Here is a 24,889-nt window from a genome sequence, read left to right on the forward strand (position 1 = left end):
TTGAATAGCTTTTGGAAGATTAGAGTAAGTTCTTCCTAGAACATTTGGATTAGAATTCAGTAGTGAAGTCATCTGGTCCAGAACTTTTCTTGGTTGGGAGGGCTTTAATTTCTGATTTAATCTCTGTCTTGTTTATAGGTCTATTTAAATTTTCAATTATCTCAAGATTCAGTTTTGCTAAACAGTGTGTGTCCAAACAACTAACCATTTCTGCTAACTCTTCCGGTTTGTTGGTTTATAGTCACTTCTGATAGTACCTAATTGTTGTAAGTATGTCTGAGGCAGACATTGTTTATATTTCTTTTTCATCTCTGATGCTGTTGAATTGTATCTTCTTCCTCCTTTTTTGATTAGTTGGGCCAGTGAGTAGTCTATTTTGCTGATTTTTTCAAATAACCAGCTTTTTGATGTGTTGATCTTGTGTATTGTTCATCTGGTCTCTGGTTTACTTCCTCGCTTATTTTCGCTGTTTCTGTTTTTCTGCTCATCTTGGGATCATTTTGCTTCTCTTTTTCTAGTCCTTTCAAGCAAATTATTATCCCATTTACCTAGTGCCTTTCTAGTGTCTTGACATGGGCACTAGTTGTAATAATTTTCCTTTTAGCATTGCCTTGACTACATCCCAAAGTTTTTGGGATGTTTTGTCAATACCTTCATTTATTTCAGCAGGTTTTTTAACTTCCTCTTTGATTTCTTCTTTAATCCATTGTTTCTTTAGCAGCATTTTGTTCACTTTCCTGGTATTTGCATATCTTCTGGGATTTTTCGACTTGTTGCTTTCCAATTTCACTCCATCATGGTCTGTGAGATGATGCCTGGCATGATTTTACTTTTTTTTCTTCATTTGTTTAGGCCTGTTTGTACCCTATATTGTTATCAGTTCTGTAGAACATTCCATGTACTGATGAAAATGAAGTGCATTCTGTGTCTGTAGGATGAAATGTTCTGTAGATATCAAATATGTCCATTTGTTCTGTTGTCTGGATGAGTTCTGTTGTTTCCTCGCTGAGTTACTATCTCATCATTCTGTGCACTGAGGTTAGTGAGGTATTAAGGTCCCCAACTATCATTGTACTAGAGTGTATTTCTCCCTTTAAATCCATTAATATTAGTTTTAAGTAGCAAGGTGTCCTGGCATTTGGTGTGTATATACATTTATTATGGTGATTTCTTCCTGCTGAATGAATTCCTCAATCATTATAAGGTGTCCTTCTTCATCTCCGTTTAATGTTTTTCACCACAAGCCTCATATTATTTTCTGATATTGGAATGTCCACACCAGCTTGTTTCTCCTTTCCATTAGCTCGGAATAGCCTTTTCACTTTCAGTATCCACATATCTTTGTTGTTGAAATGTGCCTCCTGTAGGCAACAAATAGATGGGTCCTTTCTTTTTTTTTATCCAGTGCATGGATGTATTGATTGATGAGTTTAATCATTTACATTCAAAGTTAATATTGTCAGGTAGTGACATTGTCCTATTGTTTTAACAATGAGTTTCTCCTTGGTTGATTTAGGCTTCCTTTTTAGTTTTACTGAGAGTTTCTCCGTGTTTGCCTTTGGATTTTGCTCTGTCTATAGCACATCTTTAAGCAACATTTGTAGGGCAGACCTGGTAGCCTGGAAGAGGTGAAGTCCTTCAGTTTTTGTTTGCTTTGGGGGTATTTTATTTCATTTTCAAATGCAAAGGAAAGCCCTGCCTGGTATGTTATCCTGGGTGAACAGTTATTTCGCTTTTAAGATCTAAAATATGTCACTCTGTTCTCTTCTGACTTGTAGGGTTTCCTCTGTGTGTGGGGGGTCAGCTGTGACTTTGACTGAGATGCCTCTATGTTCATTGACCTTTCTCTAGTGCATATTTAAATATCTTTCCTTTATATTACAATGAAGAGGGCTTGATTAGGATGTGTCGTAGTGAGGATAGCTTTTGGTTGGCCCTATTTGAAATTTTCTGCCCTTCCTGAATTTTGTTTCCCAAGTCTTTCTCCATGTTATGCAAGTTCTCAATTATTATTTTGTTAAGTACTTCTTATAGCACAGCTTCCCGTCTGTGCTTTCAGGAAATCTCATAGCTCTTATATTCAGCCTTTTGATGATGTCCCTTTATTTTTGGATGCTTTTCTTTGCTAGACTCAGTTCCCCTTCCAGCTTTTTTATTGTTATAGCATTACTGAAGGAGGCGCCATTCAACTTCTGTCTACTTCATTCATTCTACTCAGGTTTTCCATTAAAATTTTAATTTGTTAGATTGTATTCTTCCTTTCCAATAATTCAGTCTGATTTTGTTTCAGTGTTGCTATTTCCTGTGTCACTTATTACTTAAAGTCCTTGAACTCCTGTATTTACGTCTGCTGAAATGCACAGAATATACTACACCACTACTCTTACACACACAAATCACAAGTTAACTTGTACTTCATTTTCATTACGTTTTGTGCTTGTGGACACAGCACCATATCCTTTGTATATTTGTCTTTTAATAACATAGTTTGTAAAATACCTCAATATAACTCATGTACTTTTAATTCCTTTCCTCCCCCATTCCACTTTGTTGAAATGTTCGTTTTGATTTTTCATTCCAATTTTTATTTTCAAGACAAACTTTAAGATTATTCGGTCAACTTCAAGAAGGAAGTAAGGAGGGGAGATACAGAGAAAGGGTGAAATCACATGCAGAATTTGACTGGTTTTATTCTGATGAATATAATTTAGCTGATCAGCCTTCCAAGCCTTCTTTGCCCCATACCATATCTGTGTATTTCTCCACATTCTTCCCCTGTGGATTGCCCTTGAGAGCCTCCATCAGGATTTTATACGACTGCGTGACTGTGCTTGCTTTTTTACATGACCACCTGTCTCCCCTGCTGGAACACGTTGTCCATAAGCACAGGGGCTCTCCATAACTCTAGGACCCCACATAGGGTACTACACAACCAACTCTTCAGTAGGCATCGATTTCCACAGCATCTGAGTCAATGAGCTAAGGTTTTTGGGCCACATGTTCATGCAATCAAGAAACAATGATATAGATTGATCTTCACCTTTCCAATATACCTTCACTTGCAATTGTCCTGATTACAGTGCCATGCAATCCCAGGATCAGAATAAACACAATGGTTGAACATATACTATGAACATATACAATGGTTGACTCTGCGGCTGAAGTTAGAGAATTGCCTTTCCATTTTGTCTGGTTCAGTCAAATGAGACAGGAAGACATGTTCCTTTCATTTGGGATGGATAATTCTATACCTATTTTACTAAAAAAAAATCTGATAGTGCTTTCTAAAATTTGTTAAATCTTAAATAGTAGTGGCAGAAAACTTCCATGTCTCATTTCTTGTATCACAGTAAATGTTTTGGTTGTTTTGTCATGAAGCTCAAAGTGTGCTATTGTTTTTGAAAGATATATTTGTTATCATTGTGTTATGAGAATACTCTTGATTTCATAGTCGTACTTGCAAGGCTGAAAAGAAGGAGAAATGCCTACACTTAATTTACGAGTGCTTCTTAATATCTTTTTGTTTGTACCACAATTATTTGTCTATTTAGCTTTTTTATTCTTTAACAAAGATTAATCTTCATACTTCCCTTCAAAATTGTCTCTTTCATTCACACAAGCCAAGTTTCCATGTCATCATTTCTTCAAGTGCTATCTTGTACCCTTCACCATTCTCTGGTTCCTGAGTCCCAATCCTTTCTTTCTACCAACAACTCACTTTTATTCTTTCTTATTCAGTCTTTCTATAAGTTCACCTATTGTCAACTATTGTAATCCACTTGTTGGTTTTATTTCATATCTCATTTGCCTTTCTGTTTGCTATTTAATCAAACTTCAGCATTTGCCATTATTAATGTCTTTTCTGATTTTATTTGGAATTAACTTGTTTTTCTCCAATTTTTTAGTTGGATTCTTCACTATCTTTCATTTGAAACTTAAAGGATCAAGAATATGATTTTAGTCTCAGTAGTGTACTGAGAGCATGATAGTTCGTAATAACAATTTTGATTTTATCTTCAGTCCCAGGATTTGCTTTTGTTGTTTTTGGAGACACAGATTATTGTTCTTCATTCCAAGTGACCAAAAAGCAAAACAGAATTTTCCTATTGCTACCTACTATGATTCTTAAGTTAGTGAAAGAAGGTAATTTGTGGTGCACATATTTTAGGAATGCGCTGACATTCTGGTGGCCCATTTGTGTTCAGTGAGGAGTATGGCTTGCTGAGGCACAGGTGTGGGTCCTGCTAGTTTTATTAGCTGGTCAAGAGCTAAGAGATGCGCATCTTAGAAGAGGAGAACATAATGAGCTCCACCACTGACATGGTATTGTTTCTTTTCATTTCTCCTGAGTCCTTTATAAAAATTTCTCTCCATAAAAATGAAATCACCCTCTGGAAGAGTTATTTATACCTCGTGTTTATAACAACTCAACTCTCAATAGCCAGATGTGGAATCACCCCAGGGGTCCATCAGCTGGATAAAAAAATTGTGGTCTGAGGTGAAGGTAAGATGGCGGTGTTGGGTGCAGACAGATGTGGGATGACAGAGAATCATTAGCAAGGTTGAAGCACAAGGAGCAGATTCCAGGAAAAAATGGAGATCAGACAGTCAGCAGGGGATACCTGGAGACCCCCAGACATAGGGAAACAGTGGCAATGGCAGAGCAGTGTTGCAGTGACCAGGTAACCCAGGAGCATTTGATGAACAGCAATCCAAGTTCCAGTGATTCGAGCTTCAGCGGTAGCCAGAGATCCAGTGGCAACCACAATATCCACGGCAGCCAGGTGGGAATGGAAGTTCACCGGGATCTCAGAAGGCAAATGCGGGCCAAGACTGCCCATCCTGCTGATTTGTTTAACACAACTACTAGCAGAAAAGGAATGGCGAGCTCCAAAGCGCAGTGCAGGAAAAGGGTGGATCTCACAGCATGGATTCTCACTAGTGCCAGATCGGGCGCCATCTTGTGTAGTGAGGCAAAGAGTGCAGATGTGAAGGGACAGCCCAGAGCACATTGCGCTGATCCCACAGGGAAAGCAGTGCCAATTTTGCATCCTGCAGCTTCCATACACAGTGGGTCTGTGCGGTCCTTGGTCTGACAACCAGCAGCCACAGAACTTCATCAGTGCCCCATTAGGTATGATTTTACACAGGTGGGCAAGGTCTGAGGGCACTGCAGAAGGAAGGGTAAGCTACGTATGTGCTAAAAGAGGAGGAATCAGGTGCCATTTTCATGAGACCAGACACTGTGGGGCTGGAGGGACAACAGCAAGCTGTGCAAGCACTAAACTGGAAGCAAAATAACTTCCAGCTTAGTGCATTGCACTAGTCCCCCAGAAAAAAAAAAAACAGTTCTTACATGACGTTCTACAGGCTCCACCCAAAGTAGTTCCAGATGGCCCTCAGACCTAATGGCCAGCAGGTGTCAGCAAGATCAGCACAGCCAGCTGACAACCTACTTATTTAGGACAGCTGGTGTTATTCTAATCCAGGGTACTGCTTGAACTTGAGTTGGGAGAAAGGCTGCATAGTTATCACTGTGACCACAGAACTGGATCACAGGAAGTGGAGAGTGGTAAGCCAGTGGCTGGAGCTACAGAAGGAGTCTATAGTAGAAACCTAGCAAAAGAGCCCAGGCCTGAAACCTGATAGAGGGAGTGGCACACGTGACTACAAACAAATAATGGGATACCCAATCAGTAAAACCAACCTGTAGACCTGCAGGTAATATACCTTAGAAAATTGTCCTGAGGAGAAGAATCTGCTAACCAGAATTGCAAAGACCAAGAGCAAAATAAGAGACAGGGGCACAATGAATATTACTGAAGACTCTCTGGCAAAAGAACAAAAGCCTCTACCACCCTCAAAGTTAACTGAGGAAGATATCAACAAAATGGGAGTATAGAATTCAGAACACTTGCTGTAAAGCTTCTGAACGACAGTGAGAAACACATAAAGGAATTCAAGGAATTTAAGGAATATGTCACACAGGAAATAACAACACTGAAATGAAATGAAGCTGAATTATTGGAAATGAAGGACACAATAGAGCAAATTAAATATTCAGTGGAAAATCTTAATAATAGGATGAATGAAGCAGAAGAAAGAATCTCAGAATTGAAAGATATTTCCTGTCACAATGGAGAAACAATCAAAAAGCTGAAAGCAGGGCTGTGTCAAAATATAAACAAGTATTCAAAAATTCAAAGACACGATTAAAAGGTCATATATAAGAGTTATGGAGCTCCAAAAGGTACAGGAAGAGAAGCTGAGTTTAAAGGTATATTCAATAAAATAATAGGGCCCAGCGGCATGGCCTAGCGGCTAAAGTCCTCGCCTTGAATGCCCCGGGATCCCATATGAGCACCGGTTCTAATCCCAGCAGCTCCACTTCCCATCCAGCTCCCTGCTTGTGGCCTGGGAAAGCAGTCAAGGACGGCCCAATGCTTTGGGACACTGCACCCACGTGGGAGACCCGGAAGAAGTTCCAGGTTCCCGGCTTTGGATCGGCACACGGCCGTTGCAGCTCACTTGGGGAGTGAATCATCGGATGGAAGATCTTCCTCTCTGTCTCTCCTCCTCTCTGTATATCTGACTTTGTAATAAAATTTAAAAAAATCTTTAAAAAAAATAAAATAATAAAGGATAATTTTCCTAATCTGGAGAAAGAATTGGAAAACAATATTCAAGAGGGGCAAAGAACTTCCAACAGAGATGACCAAAAGTAATCTTCATCATGAAACATGGTACTCAAGTTCTCTTCAGCTGAACATAAGGAAAAGATCCTTAAACATGCATGTAAAAAAAAAATCAATTGACCTATAGAGGAACCCCAATCAGACTGACTGTGACCTCTCAGCGGAAACTCTACTGGCAAGACTAGAATGGAGTGAATGGAGTGACAGATTTCAGATTCTAAATTGGGAAAATTAGCCCAGAATAACATAACCAGCAAAGTTCTTTGAAAATCCTTCCACAGCAAAGAAAAACTCCAAGAATTTGCCTTGTTTCCTTAATGATATTAGGCTTCCTATCCTAAAATTAGTTTTTAAAAACACTGGCATTGGGCCTAGTATGATGGCTCAGTGGCTAAATCTTTGCCTTGCAGTCACAGGGATACCATACGGGTGCAGGGTCATGTCTTAACTGCCTAACTTCCCAACCAGCTCCCTGCTTGTGGCCTAGGAAAGCAGTGGAGTATGATTCAAATCTTTGGGACCCTGCACGCACGTGGGAGATCCAGAGTGAGCTTCTGGCTTTGGATCAGCTCAGTTGTGGCCTTTGCAGCCACTGGAGGAGTGAACTAGCAGATGGAAGCTCTTTCTCTGTATCTTCTTCTCTCTGTAAATCTGCCTTTCCAATAAAAATAAATAAGTCTTTCAAAAAGTCAGTGTTTATACATCTGTGCATACCCACCCGTGGCATTTACTCATTTGCTTCTAATTGCTATGGCATCACTGTGCAAACTCCTTGGACTTGGATTTATTTTTTAAACTTAAAACAAATATTCTAATGTTTATATGTGTGTGTGTGTGTGTGTGTGTGTGTGTGTGTGTGTGTGTGAAAGAGAGTGTGCACATTTCTGTTTTCTAGCCTACTCTCTGAATACCTGCAAAAACTGAAATGGCCTCCCCAGCTGAAAGTAGAGCTGGAAGTTGGAAACTCACATGAGGGAAGGAACTCTTGTTCCCATAATTATCATCTTCTGGGGTCTGCATTAGCAGGAAGCTGGAACCAGAAGCCAGAGCTGAGTATCTAACCCATACACTTGCAGGTATAATGCAGACATCTTTGGTACCAGGCTCAACACAAATGCCTATTTGAACTCCCTTATCCAGTGTCAAGTGTGTCAGGCATCACAAATATAGAAACCTTCAGTCCCTCCCAGCCACCTATAATTAGGTTAGACATGTAAGGAACTAAGGAACAACCATGCGCAGCACATATTTCATGCCACACTGGCAATAATTCCAGAAGCATTCTTGCTCTGCTATGATTGCTTCTATTAAGCTGTAATCTAACCCACTTGCTGTGAAACACCACTCTCGCATGTGTAGCTCACTGCACTTTAGTGTATTTACTGTGTCTTGGTATATAACCCCATTGCATTTCCATAATTTCTAAAAGAAATCACACACTCATTAGATGTTAGCTCTAACTCCACCACCCTATTCTGCAGCTTCTACAACTACAAAGCCACTCTCTTTTTGGACACTTCACACAAATAGAACCTCTCAAGGTGTTACTTCTGTATCTGGTATCTTTGTGCCAGTATCTTATGTTTAAGATCCCTTCCCATTTCAGCACGTAGGATCACTTGAGTTCTATTCAGGGTTGAATGCTATTTCATTGTAAGGATTTATCACACTCTGCTTATCCACTTAAGCAGTTGGTGAGACTTTGGGGTTGCCTCCACTTTGGGACTATTAAAAATCTTATTAATACTCCTGTACGCAATTTTCTGTGAACATATGTTTTCCACTCTCCAGGAAGTATACTTTGGAGTAGCATTGCTGAGCCCTATGGTAAGTCTGTGTTGAATTTTCTGAGGACCTGCCAGGTGGCGTCCCAGGGCAGCTGAATGCTTTGTGCATTTCCACCAGCTGTGAGTGAGGCTGAACCCACATGGTGAAGGCTGAAACCTTGCTACTCAACATCATGTGACACATGTTCACTCACTAGAACATCCCTTTTTGGCCTCTACTTCAGTTCCGCTTGAAGTTCTACAGAATCTCCAAATGCTTGCCTTCAGAGCTGCTGGATCCCAAGAAGCATCGCTCATCAGTATAAATATGCAAAACTTGTGAGTCCAGGACAGCTAGCCAAGTATGTATCTAGGACACCAAGTATTTACTGCCAGTGCGGTTAGGTTGATTTCTACTTTACCATATTTATTCTATGCCTTCTCCTCCCCACTTTTTCACTATATGTATAAGATTTGTTTTATTTTTTATCATATGGTCATTTGGATGTGGCACAGCTTAGATTTTATTTTTGATGATACCTACATTTTAACTTCATGTGAAAACTTTGAACCTGGATTTCTGAATCTGCAGCTTCAGAAATGAAGCCAGGGTTTTTTTTTAAAATACCTTTTAATAAAGATAAAGATTCTCTATGCTATCCCTGCCTCTAACTCCACTCTTACCTTGGACTACTCTCCAAGCTGAGAAGCACAGATATTTTCAGCCTTGCTAATTTTGCCCACATCATACTTATTTCCATGTCCTACAGCTTTTCTCCCTATAATAAGAATATGAGCATACTGCTTTGTAATCTCAGGTATAGGAGCTGTTGAGCCTGTTGCAAAAATCAGTTCTTTCATAGACAGTCTCCTCTTTTGGTTCTTCCTGGGGTCCTTCTGAATTGGCAGCTGGGCTCTGCATTATCTGAGTCCCCTTCCTGCAGTGGCCACAAGAGACATTAGACAGGATGCCACATTCTAAGCCCACTTGCTTCTCCACCAGAACTCCTGGCCTCTTTTTCCAGACTTTCTGGAACCTAACGTGTCTGAAGATGATCTAACTCAGCCCATATTTCTGGATGTCCCTCCAATTTGCTTTCCAGACCTAGGTTGAATTTCAGGAATCACATCAGATGTCTTTGTACACCATCTCTGGAACACAGTATGCCCGGTCATTTTTGTCAGTTGAGTCCTCCCTGCACCTCAGATGATTTCTGTTGTGTAACAGTGAGTGGGATTCTCTAGGTCGGTCAGCCTGAGCGTTGCCATGGTGCAGATGCACTGCCAGCCTTTCGGAACTGGCCTCCTTTCTTCCCCCACTCCTGTTCCTTCGCCTTGTTCTCTCCTCTTCCAGCAGGATCCTTTCAGCCCACTCCTGATTCAAGTTTCTCAGGTTTTCTTCTTTTCTGCGTCTACCTTTGGACATTCAGCAGCAAAATCAATTTCCCTTTCATTTCTCCAATCCACTAAGTGTCTCTACTCTTTGGTCTATTCTTGGATCAAGCTTGCCGTGTGCCTGCAGCTACTAGCTAAATGATGCTGGATAAAATAGAAATGTCTCGAAATGCAGCCTCATGTCTATAAGGGGCCCTGAAAAGTTTATGGAAAAACATGTTTGCTGAAAAAGCAACAGGCTGATTTCAAAAAACTCTGCACCCAAATAAACTCCAGCCATAACTCTGTTCCGCCACATAGTTTTTGAAGCACCCTCACATGCCCTCCCCTGCCTTCTATTCTTCCTCATATTTTTTAGTGTGACTACATTTGGAAGCCTGCATATGTATTAGAATCTAAAGTCTATTGCTCTTCCCTCGGTGTTTAACGGTGTCTCTTGATTCTTCCTTTAGTCGGGTCTGATTGTCTCTACCTTACCTCTTTCTTCCACACGCCCTATTACACATATCACCTGGTCATTACCGCCCGCCTTCAGGCAGCTGCTTTGTAACTGTTCCACTGTCAAGATAGTTGATATTTAGACTTTGTTGTGGCTGTCACAACAAAAGTTGTCTTCTGTACTTTGTCTTCAGGGTGACTCTTTTTCAGTATTTTAACAACATAAGTTTATTCCACCCTGACCAATGAATACACCATAATTCTACTTCCTTATGAGAATGCCAATGCTGGGGCTCCTGCATTACTTAGAGAAGAGCCTCCCTAGCTCCAAAGTCAAGTGGAGTCTCATGTATTTACGTCAAGTGCTGAAAACTATGAACCAATTTCATTGGCTTCCTGGAATATGTGACACACTTGCCAAGTTTTTGCTTATGTTTTGTTTCTCTCAAGGGTTTACAATGGCACTTCATGGTGTGTTTTTACTTTTATCTACCTTTCATTAATTTTTTGCTAGGCAAGTAATGAGACAGAGTAAATGCCTATCTTCTGGTTCACGCCTTAAATACAACATCCGAGACGGGCAAAATTGGACCCAGCGACTTGAGAACCCAGTCCATGTCTTCCATGTGATTGCCAGGATTCCATTACTTGAATCAATACCTGCTGACTCTCCCAGAGTTTGATTCGGCAAGAAGTTGGACCTGGAAATAACCAATCAGCAGCTTAACCACCAAATCATGCTTTTACCTCATGTCTTTAAAAAAAAATGTTAATCAGGGATGACCACTTGGCAAAGAGGCTAATTAGCCAGCTGGGACACTTGCATTCTGTACTAGGGCATCTGTTTTAAGCCCAAGCTCATCTGTCTCCAATCCAATTGCCTACTAATGCATACTCTGAGAGGCAGCGGATGATGGCTCAACTTCTTGAATCTATGGCACCCATGAGGGAACCCAGATACAGTTAAGGATTCCTGGCTTTGGCCTGGCCCACTCTACTGTTGCAGAGGGAATGAATTAACAAATGGAAGGTTTCTCCTTCTCTTCTTCTTCCTCTTCCAAAAAAAAGAGGGGGGGGACTTTAAAAAGGATTACCATCATACCTTTTATCTGTGCTACCCTGAAATTTCCCCCTAAAATCCTCTGTTCTAGCCCCTATAAGACATTCATTTCCCACCTGCTGTGCTGCCTCATTGTTTTCCCAGGGCCTCAATCACCACCCACTTGTCCTCCAGTTCTCTATCTTCCTATTCTTGGCTTTGTCCTTCATATTTCTGTAAAATATATCTAATAGCGTTAGAGATATTCAGCAAGCATGCATCGTAATGAGGTACATGGAATTCATCCTAGGATTGTAGGATTCACTAATTTTCAAACTCAGTCATTTTAGGGGCAAGTGCTGGGTACCATAATTAAGGCGATTTTTGAAACACCAGCATCTCATATCAGAATCCTTGAGCAGAGTCTTGGCTCCATCCTTTTTTTCCATTTTTTAATTATTATCATTTTATGATATAGTTCAATAGGCCCTGGAATTTCTTTTTCCTCCTCCTCACAACCCCACCACCCAGTTGAGTTCCCCTATATTACTGCAATTGTATAGTTCTTCGTAAACAGTCATAAGTCCATCTTTGCAGGCATGGACAACAGCAGAGAGTCCAACATCCTAATTTCAAGATATAGTTAACAGTTTCATTAGGAGTCCATCTCTGATCTGGAAGTAGAGATGTATACTGCATTGTATCCTCACATCTGGATATGATAGTCTCCATTACACAGTTACTATACATCCCCTTATATGAAAAGCCACAAAACAAAGTCTACAAGAAGTGATTGCCCTGAGAGACAGCATTTGAGAGCTCAGGCAACAGGCTCCCTGCAACCCTTCTGGTAAGCCCAGATTGAGTTTCCAGCTCCTGACTTCAGTCTTTGCTTGCATTTGTGGAATAAATTAGTAAATGAGAGAATTCTCTTCCTCTCAAATGAGTAAATACTCATTTTCAATTTTTTAAATTAATGCAATTCAAAGAATTACTAAACTAAGAAAAATCAGGATACTCTCAATATGTGCAAACAAAAAGTATAAAATCCAACACCTATCTCTCTTAAAGACAAACTGCAAAGACCTCTCAGTAACGGAAAATGGAAAGCTATCTTGTTCATCCTCACAGTGGTGAATTCTGTGTGGTTAAACAAGCAACATTTTAAATTTAAAAGGTGACTATACCCAAAAGCACAACATTTAGCCAGGGAGATAAGGCAAGAAAAATCAAAGGAATATCTGTGGAGTAGGGAGTCTGTCTCTTTTACAAATGGTAGGATCATCTGTGTAGGAATGTCCAAAGGATCTACAAAAACAATGATAGACTGAAATCAGCTAATATGTATTGTCCCTAGTATCAACAAAGTCACAGTATCTGAAGCATTGAAATAAACTGGGGAGTGTCCATCAGGCATAATGACGAAAATACCACTTAGGATGGCCACATCCCTTGGCAGAGTACATGGGTTTGAATCCCAGCTCTGCTCCCAAATTGAGCTTCCCACTGATCATGTACCCTCTGAGAGACATCGGGTGATTACTCCAGGAACAGACCCTGCTGCCCACGCCAAAGTCTTGGACTGAATTCCAAGATCCTGGCTTCAGTCTGGTCCAGCACTTACGGAATGAATCTTTGAGTGGAATCTCTCTGTGTTTCTAGCTTCTTTAAAATAAATAGAGAAAATTCATTTAAATTTTTTTTTTTTGCAAAGGACAGCATGGTGGAATAGCAGGTTAATTATCTGTCTGTACGTGTTGGACTCCATCTGGGCATGGATCTGTGTCCTGGATGCTCCACTTCTGATCCAGCTCCTTGCTTATGGCTTGGGAAAGCAGTGGAGAATAATTGAAATACCCCATGAGAGACCCAGAAAAAACTCCTAGCTCTTAGATTCTGATTGGCTCAGCTCTGGCCCTTGTAACCACTTGGGGCTATGAACCAGCAGTTGGAAGACGTCTCTGTCTGTCTCTCTTTCTCTTTCTGTAAAAATCTGCCTTTCAAAATAAAAATAGAAAAAAAATTTAAATAAGTTCAGTTGTATTTCTACATTCTCACAATAAACAAAAATCAAAACGTTAAAGAATGTCAAGTATAATAGTCTCAAAATGTGAAATAAATTGAACAAGACATATTCAAGGCCTATAAGCTAAGAAGCATAAAACACTGCAATGAGCAATAAATTCCATTTCTATGGATCAGAAGTCCTCATGGTGGTAATTTGTCAGTTCTCCCCAGATCAGTCTGCAGGTTCAATGCAATTCCAGCCAAACTCCCAATCATAATGTTGTAGAAATTGCCAAAACTTTCATAGCTTATACACATACACATAAAACACATGTATTTCTATGAAAATGGAATGACCTAGATTAGCTAAAATGATTTTGTTAAAGAATAAAGTTGGACAACACGTATTATCTGATGTCAATGCTTATCAAAAACCTGCAGTCGTCAAGGCAGTGTGTACTGGATCAAGGACGTACTTACTGCTCAACAGAACAGCACATGCGGGTCTGAAATGCACCCGCGCAAACAAGATCAACTGGTTCTTGACTGAAGTGCCAAGAAAATCCACTACGAAAAGGTGCTCCCCTTTTACAAATGGGTTGGAAAAATTGAGTATTCATGTGCAAAAAGAAAAGAAACTTGATTTCACACTAGCTACAACCATTAACAAACTCTAAACCTAAATGTAATAACTAATTGTAAAGATTCTATAATAAAATGTAATTATTATATCATTGTAAAGCACATATTCCTTATATCCACAAAAATAAAAAGCCAGAAAATGAAAAAGATGAGAAATCTTATTTTATCATGATTAAACATTTTGTGTCCCAGAGACACCAATATGAAAATGAAAAAGCAATAATAAGAGCGGGAGAAAAGTTCTACAAAACAACATTTGATGAAGGACTTGCATCCAGGACATACAAAACCCATCCGATGCAGTGAGACAGGCACAGGAGCGGAACACTCGAATAGCTGGTTCATGAAAGAAGACATGCAGGAGGAATCAAGTGCAAAGATGCTCCACAGCACCAGTCCCTGGGGAAATGCAAGATAAACCACAGTGAGATTAACACAGCTTTCAAAAAAGTCCAGCCACTGCCCCAAGTGGGAAGCAATCAGACTTTCCATGCACTGCTGATGCAAATACAAAGCCATACAGCCACGCTGGAAAAGAGGGTGAAAGTTTCTTGTACCGATAAACATACACTTACCATGTGACATAGCCAGGGTAATCATGGGCACTTACTTCAATACTAATAATAATGAAACCTTCGTTCTCACAAAGACTAGAATGCAAATCATCAAAACCAGTAGATTCACAATATTCCAGATTGGAAGGAACCCAATGTTCCTCCTCTGGTGAGTGGACAAATGATATATAATCTTAAAATTCATTCATTTGAAGGATAAAATGCCAGAGATGAGGATCGAGGAGAGGAGAAAAGAGATGAAAGGAAAATAAAGGAGAGGGGTGAAGAAGATAGGAGAGAAGAGAAATAGACGGGAGGAGAGGAGAGGGGAGAGAATGGAAGGAGAGAAGAAAGGAGATGAGGAGGAGAAGAGAAGGAGGGGACAGGAGATGTTCTTGTATTCTGCAGGGTTTTCTCCCTAAGCTACTGTTCTTGTTCTTGGAATGCAGCCTCTTCCTGGGTACCTCTAGATGTGCTTTTAACTTGATTGCTCATTTTTGTCAACTTTTCATTGCACTTGAAAATCAAAGCAACAGAGACCTTATATACCCCAGTTTAGTCCCCAAAGGCCTACAACATCTGAGGCTGGGTCAAGCTGAACCCAGGAGCCCAGGATTCTGTTCAGGTCTGACTCACAGGTGGCAGGCCCCCAAGTACTTCAGACATTTGCTGATGCTTTCCAGAGTACACAGTAGCAAGAAGCTGGATTGTTAAGGGGAATAGGACTCGAACATCACAAGAGGTGTCTTAAGAACAGGACCAAGCACTCATCCTCAAATGTGCCTTTACAAGGTGCTTCAATCTGATTTTACATCAGCCTTTCTCATCCATCTGCTACACACACGGGCACACATATCCTTGATGATACTTAGTTGTCAATCATGCATAAGAAGGATGGGAGACATGAATGAGCATTCTCTACTGTTGAATTAGAAAGGCAAGTCACCCCTTGATTCTCCTGAGTCCAACAGAGTGAAGGGCGTGGAAATGGCAGGAGAATTTGGGTCGCAGCCTTTGTATCGGATGAGGCATGTGGGAGCACCTCATATCTTCCTGCACTCTGGAGAGAGTTGTCATCCCAAGCATTCTCATTCCAGCAGTAAAACCGAGCATTTATTTGGTAATTTGTTCCTTTGTTTTCTGGTGTTTGAGATAAGGGTCTCCTCCATGTCTCCATTAGAAATAAATTCAAGCAACCTGAACTCAGCTCAGTGTGGTCTCGACTCTGCACTGACCTGCGGCCAACCCAACTGTGCTCCCTTCCCTCTGCCTGGCAGTTAGCTGTGCACAGGAACCCTGCAGGGCACCTCAGGCCCACTCCTCTCTAACTGTTTGCTGCTGTTTTTCACTGAAGTCATTCCCAGATGTGCTAGTCACCTTCAGTTCTGTTGAAGGTCAAAATCTACTTCCTGCTCCTTTCTGTGCTGTTTTCTGCAAGACTTTTTAAATTGACCTTTCATTTTGTTTTATGTTTGTTTATCTGTCCGTGCTTTTCCCTGTTCATCATCACTGGAGCTAAGAAAGCAGAGTACCCTACACTCTTGTAAAGCAAACTCATCTCCATTCTTTCTCTCGAACCCGTGGAACCTGCTCCTGTTGATGAAATCCATCATGATAGCCCTGTCCCGGTCACTATGTTAAACATATTAAACCATTTCTGCATTCTTTATGAGCTTTATACATTTATCAAGTAAATCAGGATTAGTTTTACACTAACAAAGATGAATTACATTATCAATTTGTTCTATGTCCTTAGTCAGTATGCTTCATGCTTTGCCAAAGACTTGGTTTGTTTAAACCTTTCGCTATAACTTTGCTTTTAAAATAACAACCTTAAGTTACTTCTTGTATTTAGAGGCTATTATGTAGGATAAAGTTCATGGTAACTCCAGTTTTGCAATAAAGTGGATCTTTATCAAAATAAGATAACACGAGTCTTAACTCTTTTATCTTGCATTTTACTTTTTTTTCTGATACTAATATTGTCAAAAAGCTTTCGTCTGGTTTATATATTCATAACATGCTCTTGTGTTTCCCTTTATTCTTATCTTTTCTTTGACAATTTGCTTTACTTGTTTCTCCTAACCAGGAAACAACCTCTATTCCAACCTACTTCCTTTACCCATGAGGAAGTTTCATCCCATTCATTTATTCAACAGTTTCTCATTGCGTAAGTGTTATATGAGTTACAGTTGATATTCAGAGGTGGAAAAAAAGTGGTCTAATCCATTATATTTTGTAAAACTCTTAGCAAATCACAAATAAAAAGGTTCTTCCCTAACTTCATAAATAAGATTGAAATGAAAACATGTCTTTAGCAAGTATGGTGGTCTTCAAGAGACTATGAAAAACTTACTATGGAAAAAAATGACGTAGCTGGCCTTCTCGTACACCTGTTTAAGCTGTCACTTGTGATGCTGGAATCTCCTACAGCAATACTGGATGGAGTCCTGGAGAATCAACTTCTGTTCCAGCTCCCTGCTAACGTACCCATGAAAACAACTGATAATGACCCAAATGCCTGGCTCGCTGTCATGGCTGAGGCATTCACCCCAGAGTCCCTGAGTACTGGCTTCAGCATGGCCCAACTTTGGCCAATGCAGTCAGTTGGAAAGTAAGTCAGTGCATGTAAGATCTTGCACTCTGTCACCTTGTCTTTCAAACAAATGATCCTTCTTGAACGTCTAGCCCAAGTGCGTGAAACCTCCTGGACACAGCTCCTTCATGTTCTCTCGGTCATTCCCCTCTCCTTATTCTTGTGTCTGATTTACAAGAAGCAATCTTATGATTCCCGTGAGGTTGGGATTCTTGGGGTCAGTACACTCCTAGAGAGTACAGACGTCTTCAACCAAGCCGATCAGTTCTAGGTTCCATTCAAGGATTCCCCTGAATCAATCACATCAAGTCTGTTGGGTTTGGGTTCTTAATAATCCCATTTTACAAAGTTGAGACACCAACAAGCTACATAACTTGTCCAATCACATGAATAATAGAAGGTCAGGCTAATCTATCCAAACCCAGGCTCCTCTGAGCTGTCTGCCCTTCTGGGAACTCAATGGGCCCTATGCTTTCAGCATCTCAACCCTGTAGCATGTGCTTCCTATAGGCTGCCAGTGGACTCCTACAAACCTCCTGACAAGGTAAGTCAGTGGCTTAACTGCAGGCAGCTGTGGATGGACTGGCATCTAGGTCTAGTGATTTTGTTCTCAACTTTATAGGAATTTTCACGAAAGGTATGATATCTTAACTGCCTCCCCTGGTTTCCAATGTGAGCAACAGATTCTCCCTAATGTTTATGCCCTCATTGAGTATCCCAAGATAAACCTCATCCTAAATGTACACTTGGAGAATATTCTCTTTCTGTTTTTTTTTATCCTTCTTATGTCTGATTGCATCATCCTCTTTGCCCAAATCCCTTCATGACATCACAACTTACATTGGACAGCATACAACTCCTTTAACCTGGTCATCAATCCACACACAACTCAATACATTCAAGCCCAGTGTGGTTAGCCAACCTTGTTCCTTTTCACTCCCATTTGGTTTTTTTTTTTTTCTCTTTCAAGAAGACCCTGATGCATATAACACACTCTTGGTGCTCTGGTCCTACCCAATACACAACACAACCTTCTACATATGAAATGTCCTTAATCCCTCTCTCCCATTGACAAATACTTACCAGCCCTCTAGGGGTAACGCAAGTACAGACTACCTTTGAAGTGCTCCTATATCCCATGCTCTTTCCTTCCTCAGATGTTGTGTAGGCACTTTCCCTCCTCTGCCCTCTCCCTGATGGCCCTTCCTCATCAGCACCCCTAAAGGACAGAGGTAACATGTTCTGCAGGAAAGTTTGCTTACAAAGGAGTCAATTTCAGTGTGGTAAGTGACTATAAATAACAAACAAACAAAAACTCAAAGGCACACGGAAACACAGGGCACATGGGAATGCAGTCAAAAATAAGAAAAGGTCCCCAGAAGGAGAGACTCCTACTATGTCTTCAGAGTGACAGAAAGGCAAGGATACAGCTCAGCCAAGGCTGCTAGCCAAAGAGGAACCCAACCAACTAAATACCCAACCCCAGTCCCGTCTTCCTCCACTCAGTCTCTGGACAGGATCCCCCAATCACAGAAAGCAAGCAGCAACTAGATAGTTCATAATGCTCTTGATGAAATCTACGCACATCACCACCTGGGACTGAGGACAAAACAGAAAGAGGACAAGAGTGAAGGCAGATGGGCGAAGGAGAACTCTGTGTGACTCACGTGTGATTGTCCCACCAATTGCATCTCTGTACCCCAACATCTAAATGCAGCAGGTGCAAGGCCTGTGCTCAATCAAGTTCTGCTTGGTTGAGCAGAACCTCTCAGAAGCTCAGAGCTTCTGCTGAAGGAGGGATATGTAACAGTAAGAGTCACTCATTTGTCTTGCCTTTCTAGAGGCAGGAAAGCCTGGCCTGAGTCACTTCCCTGTTAAGTGACCACCAGCATGGACTGAAGGATTTTGGTGGCGTCCCAGATGAACTTGCATCCTGGTCCCCACAGCTATTGAACTCTGAGATCAGCATCTCCTCCATCGCATTCTCAGTGTGTCTCTCCCAAACCAGACTCCAGCATCCTTGCTCCCAACAGGACACCAGCAATCACAAACTCATTTGTATTATACCCATTTATTCGTTAAGCACTCATTCAGCACCCACTATGTGTAGGAAGGGCTGAGATTCCAGAGGTCTTTAAGGGCAGAGCAGGGAAGGCAACTGAAAGAAGCAGCTGCAGAGTAAGGAATAGGAAGTTGTGGCACAGCAGTGTGACAGAGCGTGGCCTCCGTCACTAGGACAGCCCTCCTTGCAGCAGCTGAGGTCTGCTCTGCAGAACCACAGGCCCTGGGTTGTACCACCGCTTCTCTACTTTTATTATTTTGGTTGTTTGTTTTACCAAAGGAGATAGATTTCTAGCTTGACATATTTCTTTCAAATGTGCCCAACTCATGCCATGTAAAAACACACACACAGAGTTCTTCAAAACGTTGACTGAAAGGACTTCAACATTCAGTTTATTTGGGTGCAAAAGTTTTGTTTTGAAATCTATGCATATAAGGCGTCCTTACAAAGCTCGCAAAAAATGCATACTGTGAAAAATAACCACGTATGAGTCTCCAAAGGTCTCATGCTCAAAATCGATATCTTTTAATTCCATTTTCCAGGAAATTTTTGCAGTCCCCTCTTGCATGTGTGTGTGAGTACAATCAGAATTAGTTGGTGGATGTCAACTAATTTGTAGGAACCAAAGACCACAATATGTGGTAGGACGTTGGTATTAACATGCCACCCACAAAAGCTACTCAGACTTCACACATTCTTGATGACTCTGTTCTCACCCAGTAACAGCTTAGGAGAAGCAAGAAGGCCAACTTAGCTGGGTGAGTACCTTGATGATGTTCGTTGGTTTGTGCCCTCATAAGATCAGATGAGGCCTCCACCCCTGCTAAGATGTGGCCACATCAGTGTGGGCTTCTGGCAGCAGCAATGCTTAGTCAGCTCCTGAAAGACAGCCCAGCAGGGGAAAGGAATCTTCCCATAGCCAACCCATCATCATAGCCTGACTGGTCCCTGTCGTGGAAACCCAACTTTGAAAATACGTCACATGAGACTTTGTGATTTTGATGAAATTGACCTCAGTAGGGCCAGCTACATTTTTGCCCTCGGCAAAGGGGAAAATGCACAAATTGTTTTTTGATTAAAAAAAAAAAAGAAAAGCCCTCTCCAAATGAAGAGTGAAAAAATCATTTGTTTACTTAGGTTCCATTCTTCTCCATTTCTGATGTTCTTTAAGACAATTGCCAAGTCCAAGTGGAAACAGCCTCTTCTGATGTAATCACTGTCGGCTTTGATCTGACATTCACCAAGCCACTCTGAAGAATTTCAGAGCAGAACCACTCGAGTAATAAGTCATAAAGTGGATGTGAGCCTTGACTTTTTGTAAAAAAGCTTTACCAATAAGTTAGTCTCCAGAGTTAAAATGAGCTTTTCCCCAGAAATAAAGCCTTGTCATACACACTTCAAATGACATTTTCTGGAACGTTCTTTTTTCTTTATGATGAGCATGGGTTTCCCATCTGAGAGCAAATGCTTCGCCATTTGTTGCCCTTCAAACAAGCAGCTGATTGTGGCCTTGGCTCCACAGAGATAACGTTGGCATAGACTCTGGTCTCTAGACCTAAGATCTTTACCATTAGCAGGGTTTGCAACACCTCAAATGCCTGCTCCTAGGACAAGCATGTGGGTGACAAGGTCCTTTGACCACACGACATAGTGACAGGTGTTTTGTCAGACCTGGCAAGCAGGTATTACCCCTGAGTGACCTGACCCAACCAATGAGTATAACCATCCTACCTAAGAAAAAGGGAGAGTCACCATGAAAAGGGCAGTTGTTTCCTACCACACTGTCAGGGACCTTTAAACTTGGACCAGTCATGCGGGAAGAAGGGCAATGAGTGGACCAGCAGTGGCCTCAGGTAGGTACCTGACTCTAGGAACGGCAGAGTAAGTGGAGACTCAGAAATCACGTTAGAGAGGACTCTCATCCTCCCGGGCTCACATCTCTGCTGGGGCTTCCCCACTGACCTAAAACCCACTTTATAACAGCATTTCTAAGCACTTGCTTCTGCTCCTCATTATTTCAGTTTTTGGCATCAGTCAAATGACATATCAGTGCAACTAATTTTTGTTCTTTTGTCCAAGTTTTGCTTATTTTTATTTGACAGCCAATTCCATTCACTGGCACACTCCCCCAATGGCCACAACAGCCAGAGCTGCTCCAGTCCAAAGCCAGGAACCTAGAACGTGTTTGGCCACAACAGCCAGAGCTGCTCCAGTCCAAAGCCAGGAACCTAGAACGTGTTTGGCCACAACAGCAAGAGCTGCTCCAGTCCAAAGCCAGGAACCTAGAACGTGTTCAGAAACTCCCACATGGGTGCAGGAACCTCCCACAGGCCCCTTTGGACCATCCTCTGCTGCTTTCCCAGGCATTTTAGCAGGGAGATGGATCAGAAGCAGAGCGACTGGGACTCAAATGAGTGCCCATTTGAGATGCTGGCATGGCAGACAGAGACTTAACCTGCACCACAATGCCAGCCCCTGCATCTAATATTTCTAAAAGTTTCTATGTCAAAGATTTTTGTGGGTGAGTGAGGAAATGGGCGGAAAACTCAAAGATGGCTAAGAAAATAAGAACTCACCTTATGGGTTACAATCCTAAGGCCCGTGCCTCAGAATATCTGACTCCAATTTGTACATCTCAGCATCCACAAGGCTAAGATACGTATCTCACAGCAATAATAATGGGAATGGTGTCCCAAACTGTTCTAGAATGTTTGTAAGACTCAGGTACTGGTACAGTAACCCTGAGGAAGAGATATCTCAGGGTCACAGCTGCCAAGTCTCAGAGAGCCAATGTCCCTCCAAGTAGCAGCTACTGGAAAGAGCCAGCACCAGTTCCCCCACTGCCCTCCGAGAAAAACTAGAGGCTTCTTCCTGTCCTTTCCCCTCCTCCTGTCTGCGTCAAGGTGTCTCTGGGCTGAGTGTTTAAGACACTTGATTTCTAGCCAACATGTTCCTGCAGCTTAGAAATGGACGCTATGGCTTGAAATCAGGGAAAATAAACAGCGGGTCTAGCTGAGTGACTCCTGGTGGGATTCAGCAGCAGTAGCCTCTCCTTCCCATATGAACACAAAGGGTGCTTAAAACTTTAATGAATCGAACTCTATGAGTAAGGGATGTTAATCATTTTAATTACCCAGCAGCTTGAAATCAGATGTAACAGTCCAATAATGTATCTTTAAACGAACACAACCTTGCCTACATATACATATATATAAACCTTCCAAACCCATTCTAATAATTTCTATTTATCTTTTCTGACGTTAACTGTTATCCAGCCCAGCCGGCCAACAGACAGCCTTCCCCTTGCCTTTGGTTAAACGCAACACCATCTACTTCTGCGCTATCATTAGCGTCCCCCTGGTGGGCAGAGAGCAAGGCAGTGGCTCCGGTCACACTTCACTGCTTTATCTCAGATGACAAAGAGGGATGATGCGCCTGCGTCCAGGCCGGCCTGGCAGAGGGGAAGGTGGCCGCAGGAACTCCCCCTGCTGCCCAGAATCACCAAAGGGCCGCTCCATGTGACTCGCTAACAGCATGAAGGGGCAGACAAATAGATTTTCCTCTATATTTATAACCAGCATCATTCTTCCTTTCAGGGCGTTCAGTGCAGGTAGCTGTTTTATATGAAATGAACAATCTTTATAGACGTACCAGAGCCATAACAAGGCTGATTTTCAGCGAAGCTGGGGTATATAACTCTTACCGAATTGTCAGGCTACTTGCTCAACAAATCAAGCCTAACTTATGATGTTTGCAGTGTAATTTTTATTCCTGTTTGACTAGCCAACTACCCGGTGGTAATAGGATGTTAGGAAAGGGCAGTGGCGATGTTTGTGCATGCTGTGATTGATAGGCCAACTCAGCATTTTTCATTTATATCTCCCGATTCCAAATCAGTTAAGTTTAGGAAAAATGAAACAAAGTGGCAAGAAAAATGTTTGCAGATTGCAGCCCCGGCGCTCCTGCGGATCCGAGTTCAGCCCACATCTGCCGGGATTGTCTGGAAACATTAAGATATCTAAATGAAAATCAATACTATATGTGCCAGGCATTTACTACCAGGAACAAGCATCAAGAGACCTGAGCTAATCAGACTTCCAGCTTGTGCTTCAGCCATAGACTGAACCCCAGGGGTGTCCTAATTGCCCAGACTAATCATAGAAGAGTTAAATTTATAACCAAGAAAGACATCTTGTTTTCCTTACCAGTCATCATTTAGGAGCCGAAGGGCTCACCTGTGAGGTGGGTTCCAGCTGTATGGTGGGAGCCTCCGTTCCAGGGAGGATGGCTTCTCACCTGTCAGCAGAGAGAGAGCAAAGGAAAATTTACCATCAGCCATAAAGCCACCCAGGCTCATGGACAGGCAGTGTGAGGAGTTCCATTGGCTGCAACTCAAACTGCAGGTGCCCTCGTCACAGGTCTTGTCACTGAACCCCTATGTTGGGCAACAGGAAGGCCTCCTGCACACTACAAACCATGGCCTGGTTCTTATTCCAAAGAGCCCTGAAAAGCAAATAGCATCAGTGATGTTGAAAATACATAAATGTGTTGTTTTTTTCCTCCCACTCTGGGCTTTTGTCCCTTAGAACCCTGGGAGGAGCTAATATCACTCAGTGACATGTATCTCCCTAATACACTGTGCAAACAAGTGCCTGATATGCTTCACACTCCAACACACTATCAAGTCACACAATAGCTATTGGACCAACCCGCACCATACTGCTGAAAGCCATAATGTATCAGGGGATTGGATTCCTAATATTTGCATTCTAGATGCCAACTGTGAGCATATTTTGTACTATTTTCAACAAATTACACCAAAATATGCAAAATGTTTATAAGGCTCCATCTTCTATTTTTGGCACGGGTACATTTGCAACTTAATAGTCCTTCCGAGATTTGTTTGTCTCCACAGGAGAAAAGGGAAGTGGGAAAGACAAAATAAAAAGAGAGAGAAAAGAAAACAAGAGATGAGAGTGCCTGATGCACGCAACAAATCAAGTTCTGCAAGTTCTTCCTACAGAGTGGAAGGTACCTGTTCCTTGAAACCTTCTTCCCTCAGGAAATTCGTGGAATTATTGGGATTCTTTGTGCCCTCAACATCAGATGTAGCTTCCATGTGTATGTCTTAAAACAATCACTGTCACATGCTGTGTGCTCCTCTCATCAGTTTCAATGATTTCCTATCATTTAAATGTGATTTGATCACAGACAGATTCTATGGTCAATAGAAAATGGTGCCTTGTACCTGTGGTACTAGGGGGCACACCAAGGATGCTGGCCCCTACCTGGCGGAGGGCCTGTTAGTTCTTTTCTCAGAAAAAGGGGCTCTGATCCCTGTGATATGAGTAACACCAGCATCCAGCCTCCTATACTATCATCTCTGCTTGGATACTCACACACTGGGCCAGAACCCATGTGTCTTTCTCCTCTCTGACCCTGGGGCCTCAACACTGCTGACTCCACTGTGTCTGTGAAGTGTAAGGACTGATACATTGAGCAGCACCTGAGAGGCAAATGAACTTAAAAGAGAACTCTGGTTGAGGGAGAAAGATGTTTTCCAACTGCTGGATGAGAAAGCCACATTGAAAATTTTTCAATGCAACTTCTCCTTTGGCAAAACTGCAAGACCAAAAAAAATTATTTTCTCATATTCTCCCTAATGAACTCAACCTAAAAATTGGATCTTACACCC

This window comes from Ochotona princeps, chromosome 16 (genome assembly GCF_030435755.1).
Source record: "Ochotona princeps isolate mOchPri1 chromosome 16, mOchPri1.hap1, whole genome shotgun sequence".
Taxonomy (NCBI): domain Eukaryota; kingdom Metazoa; phylum Chordata; class Mammalia; order Lagomorpha; family Ochotonidae; genus Ochotona; species Ochotona princeps.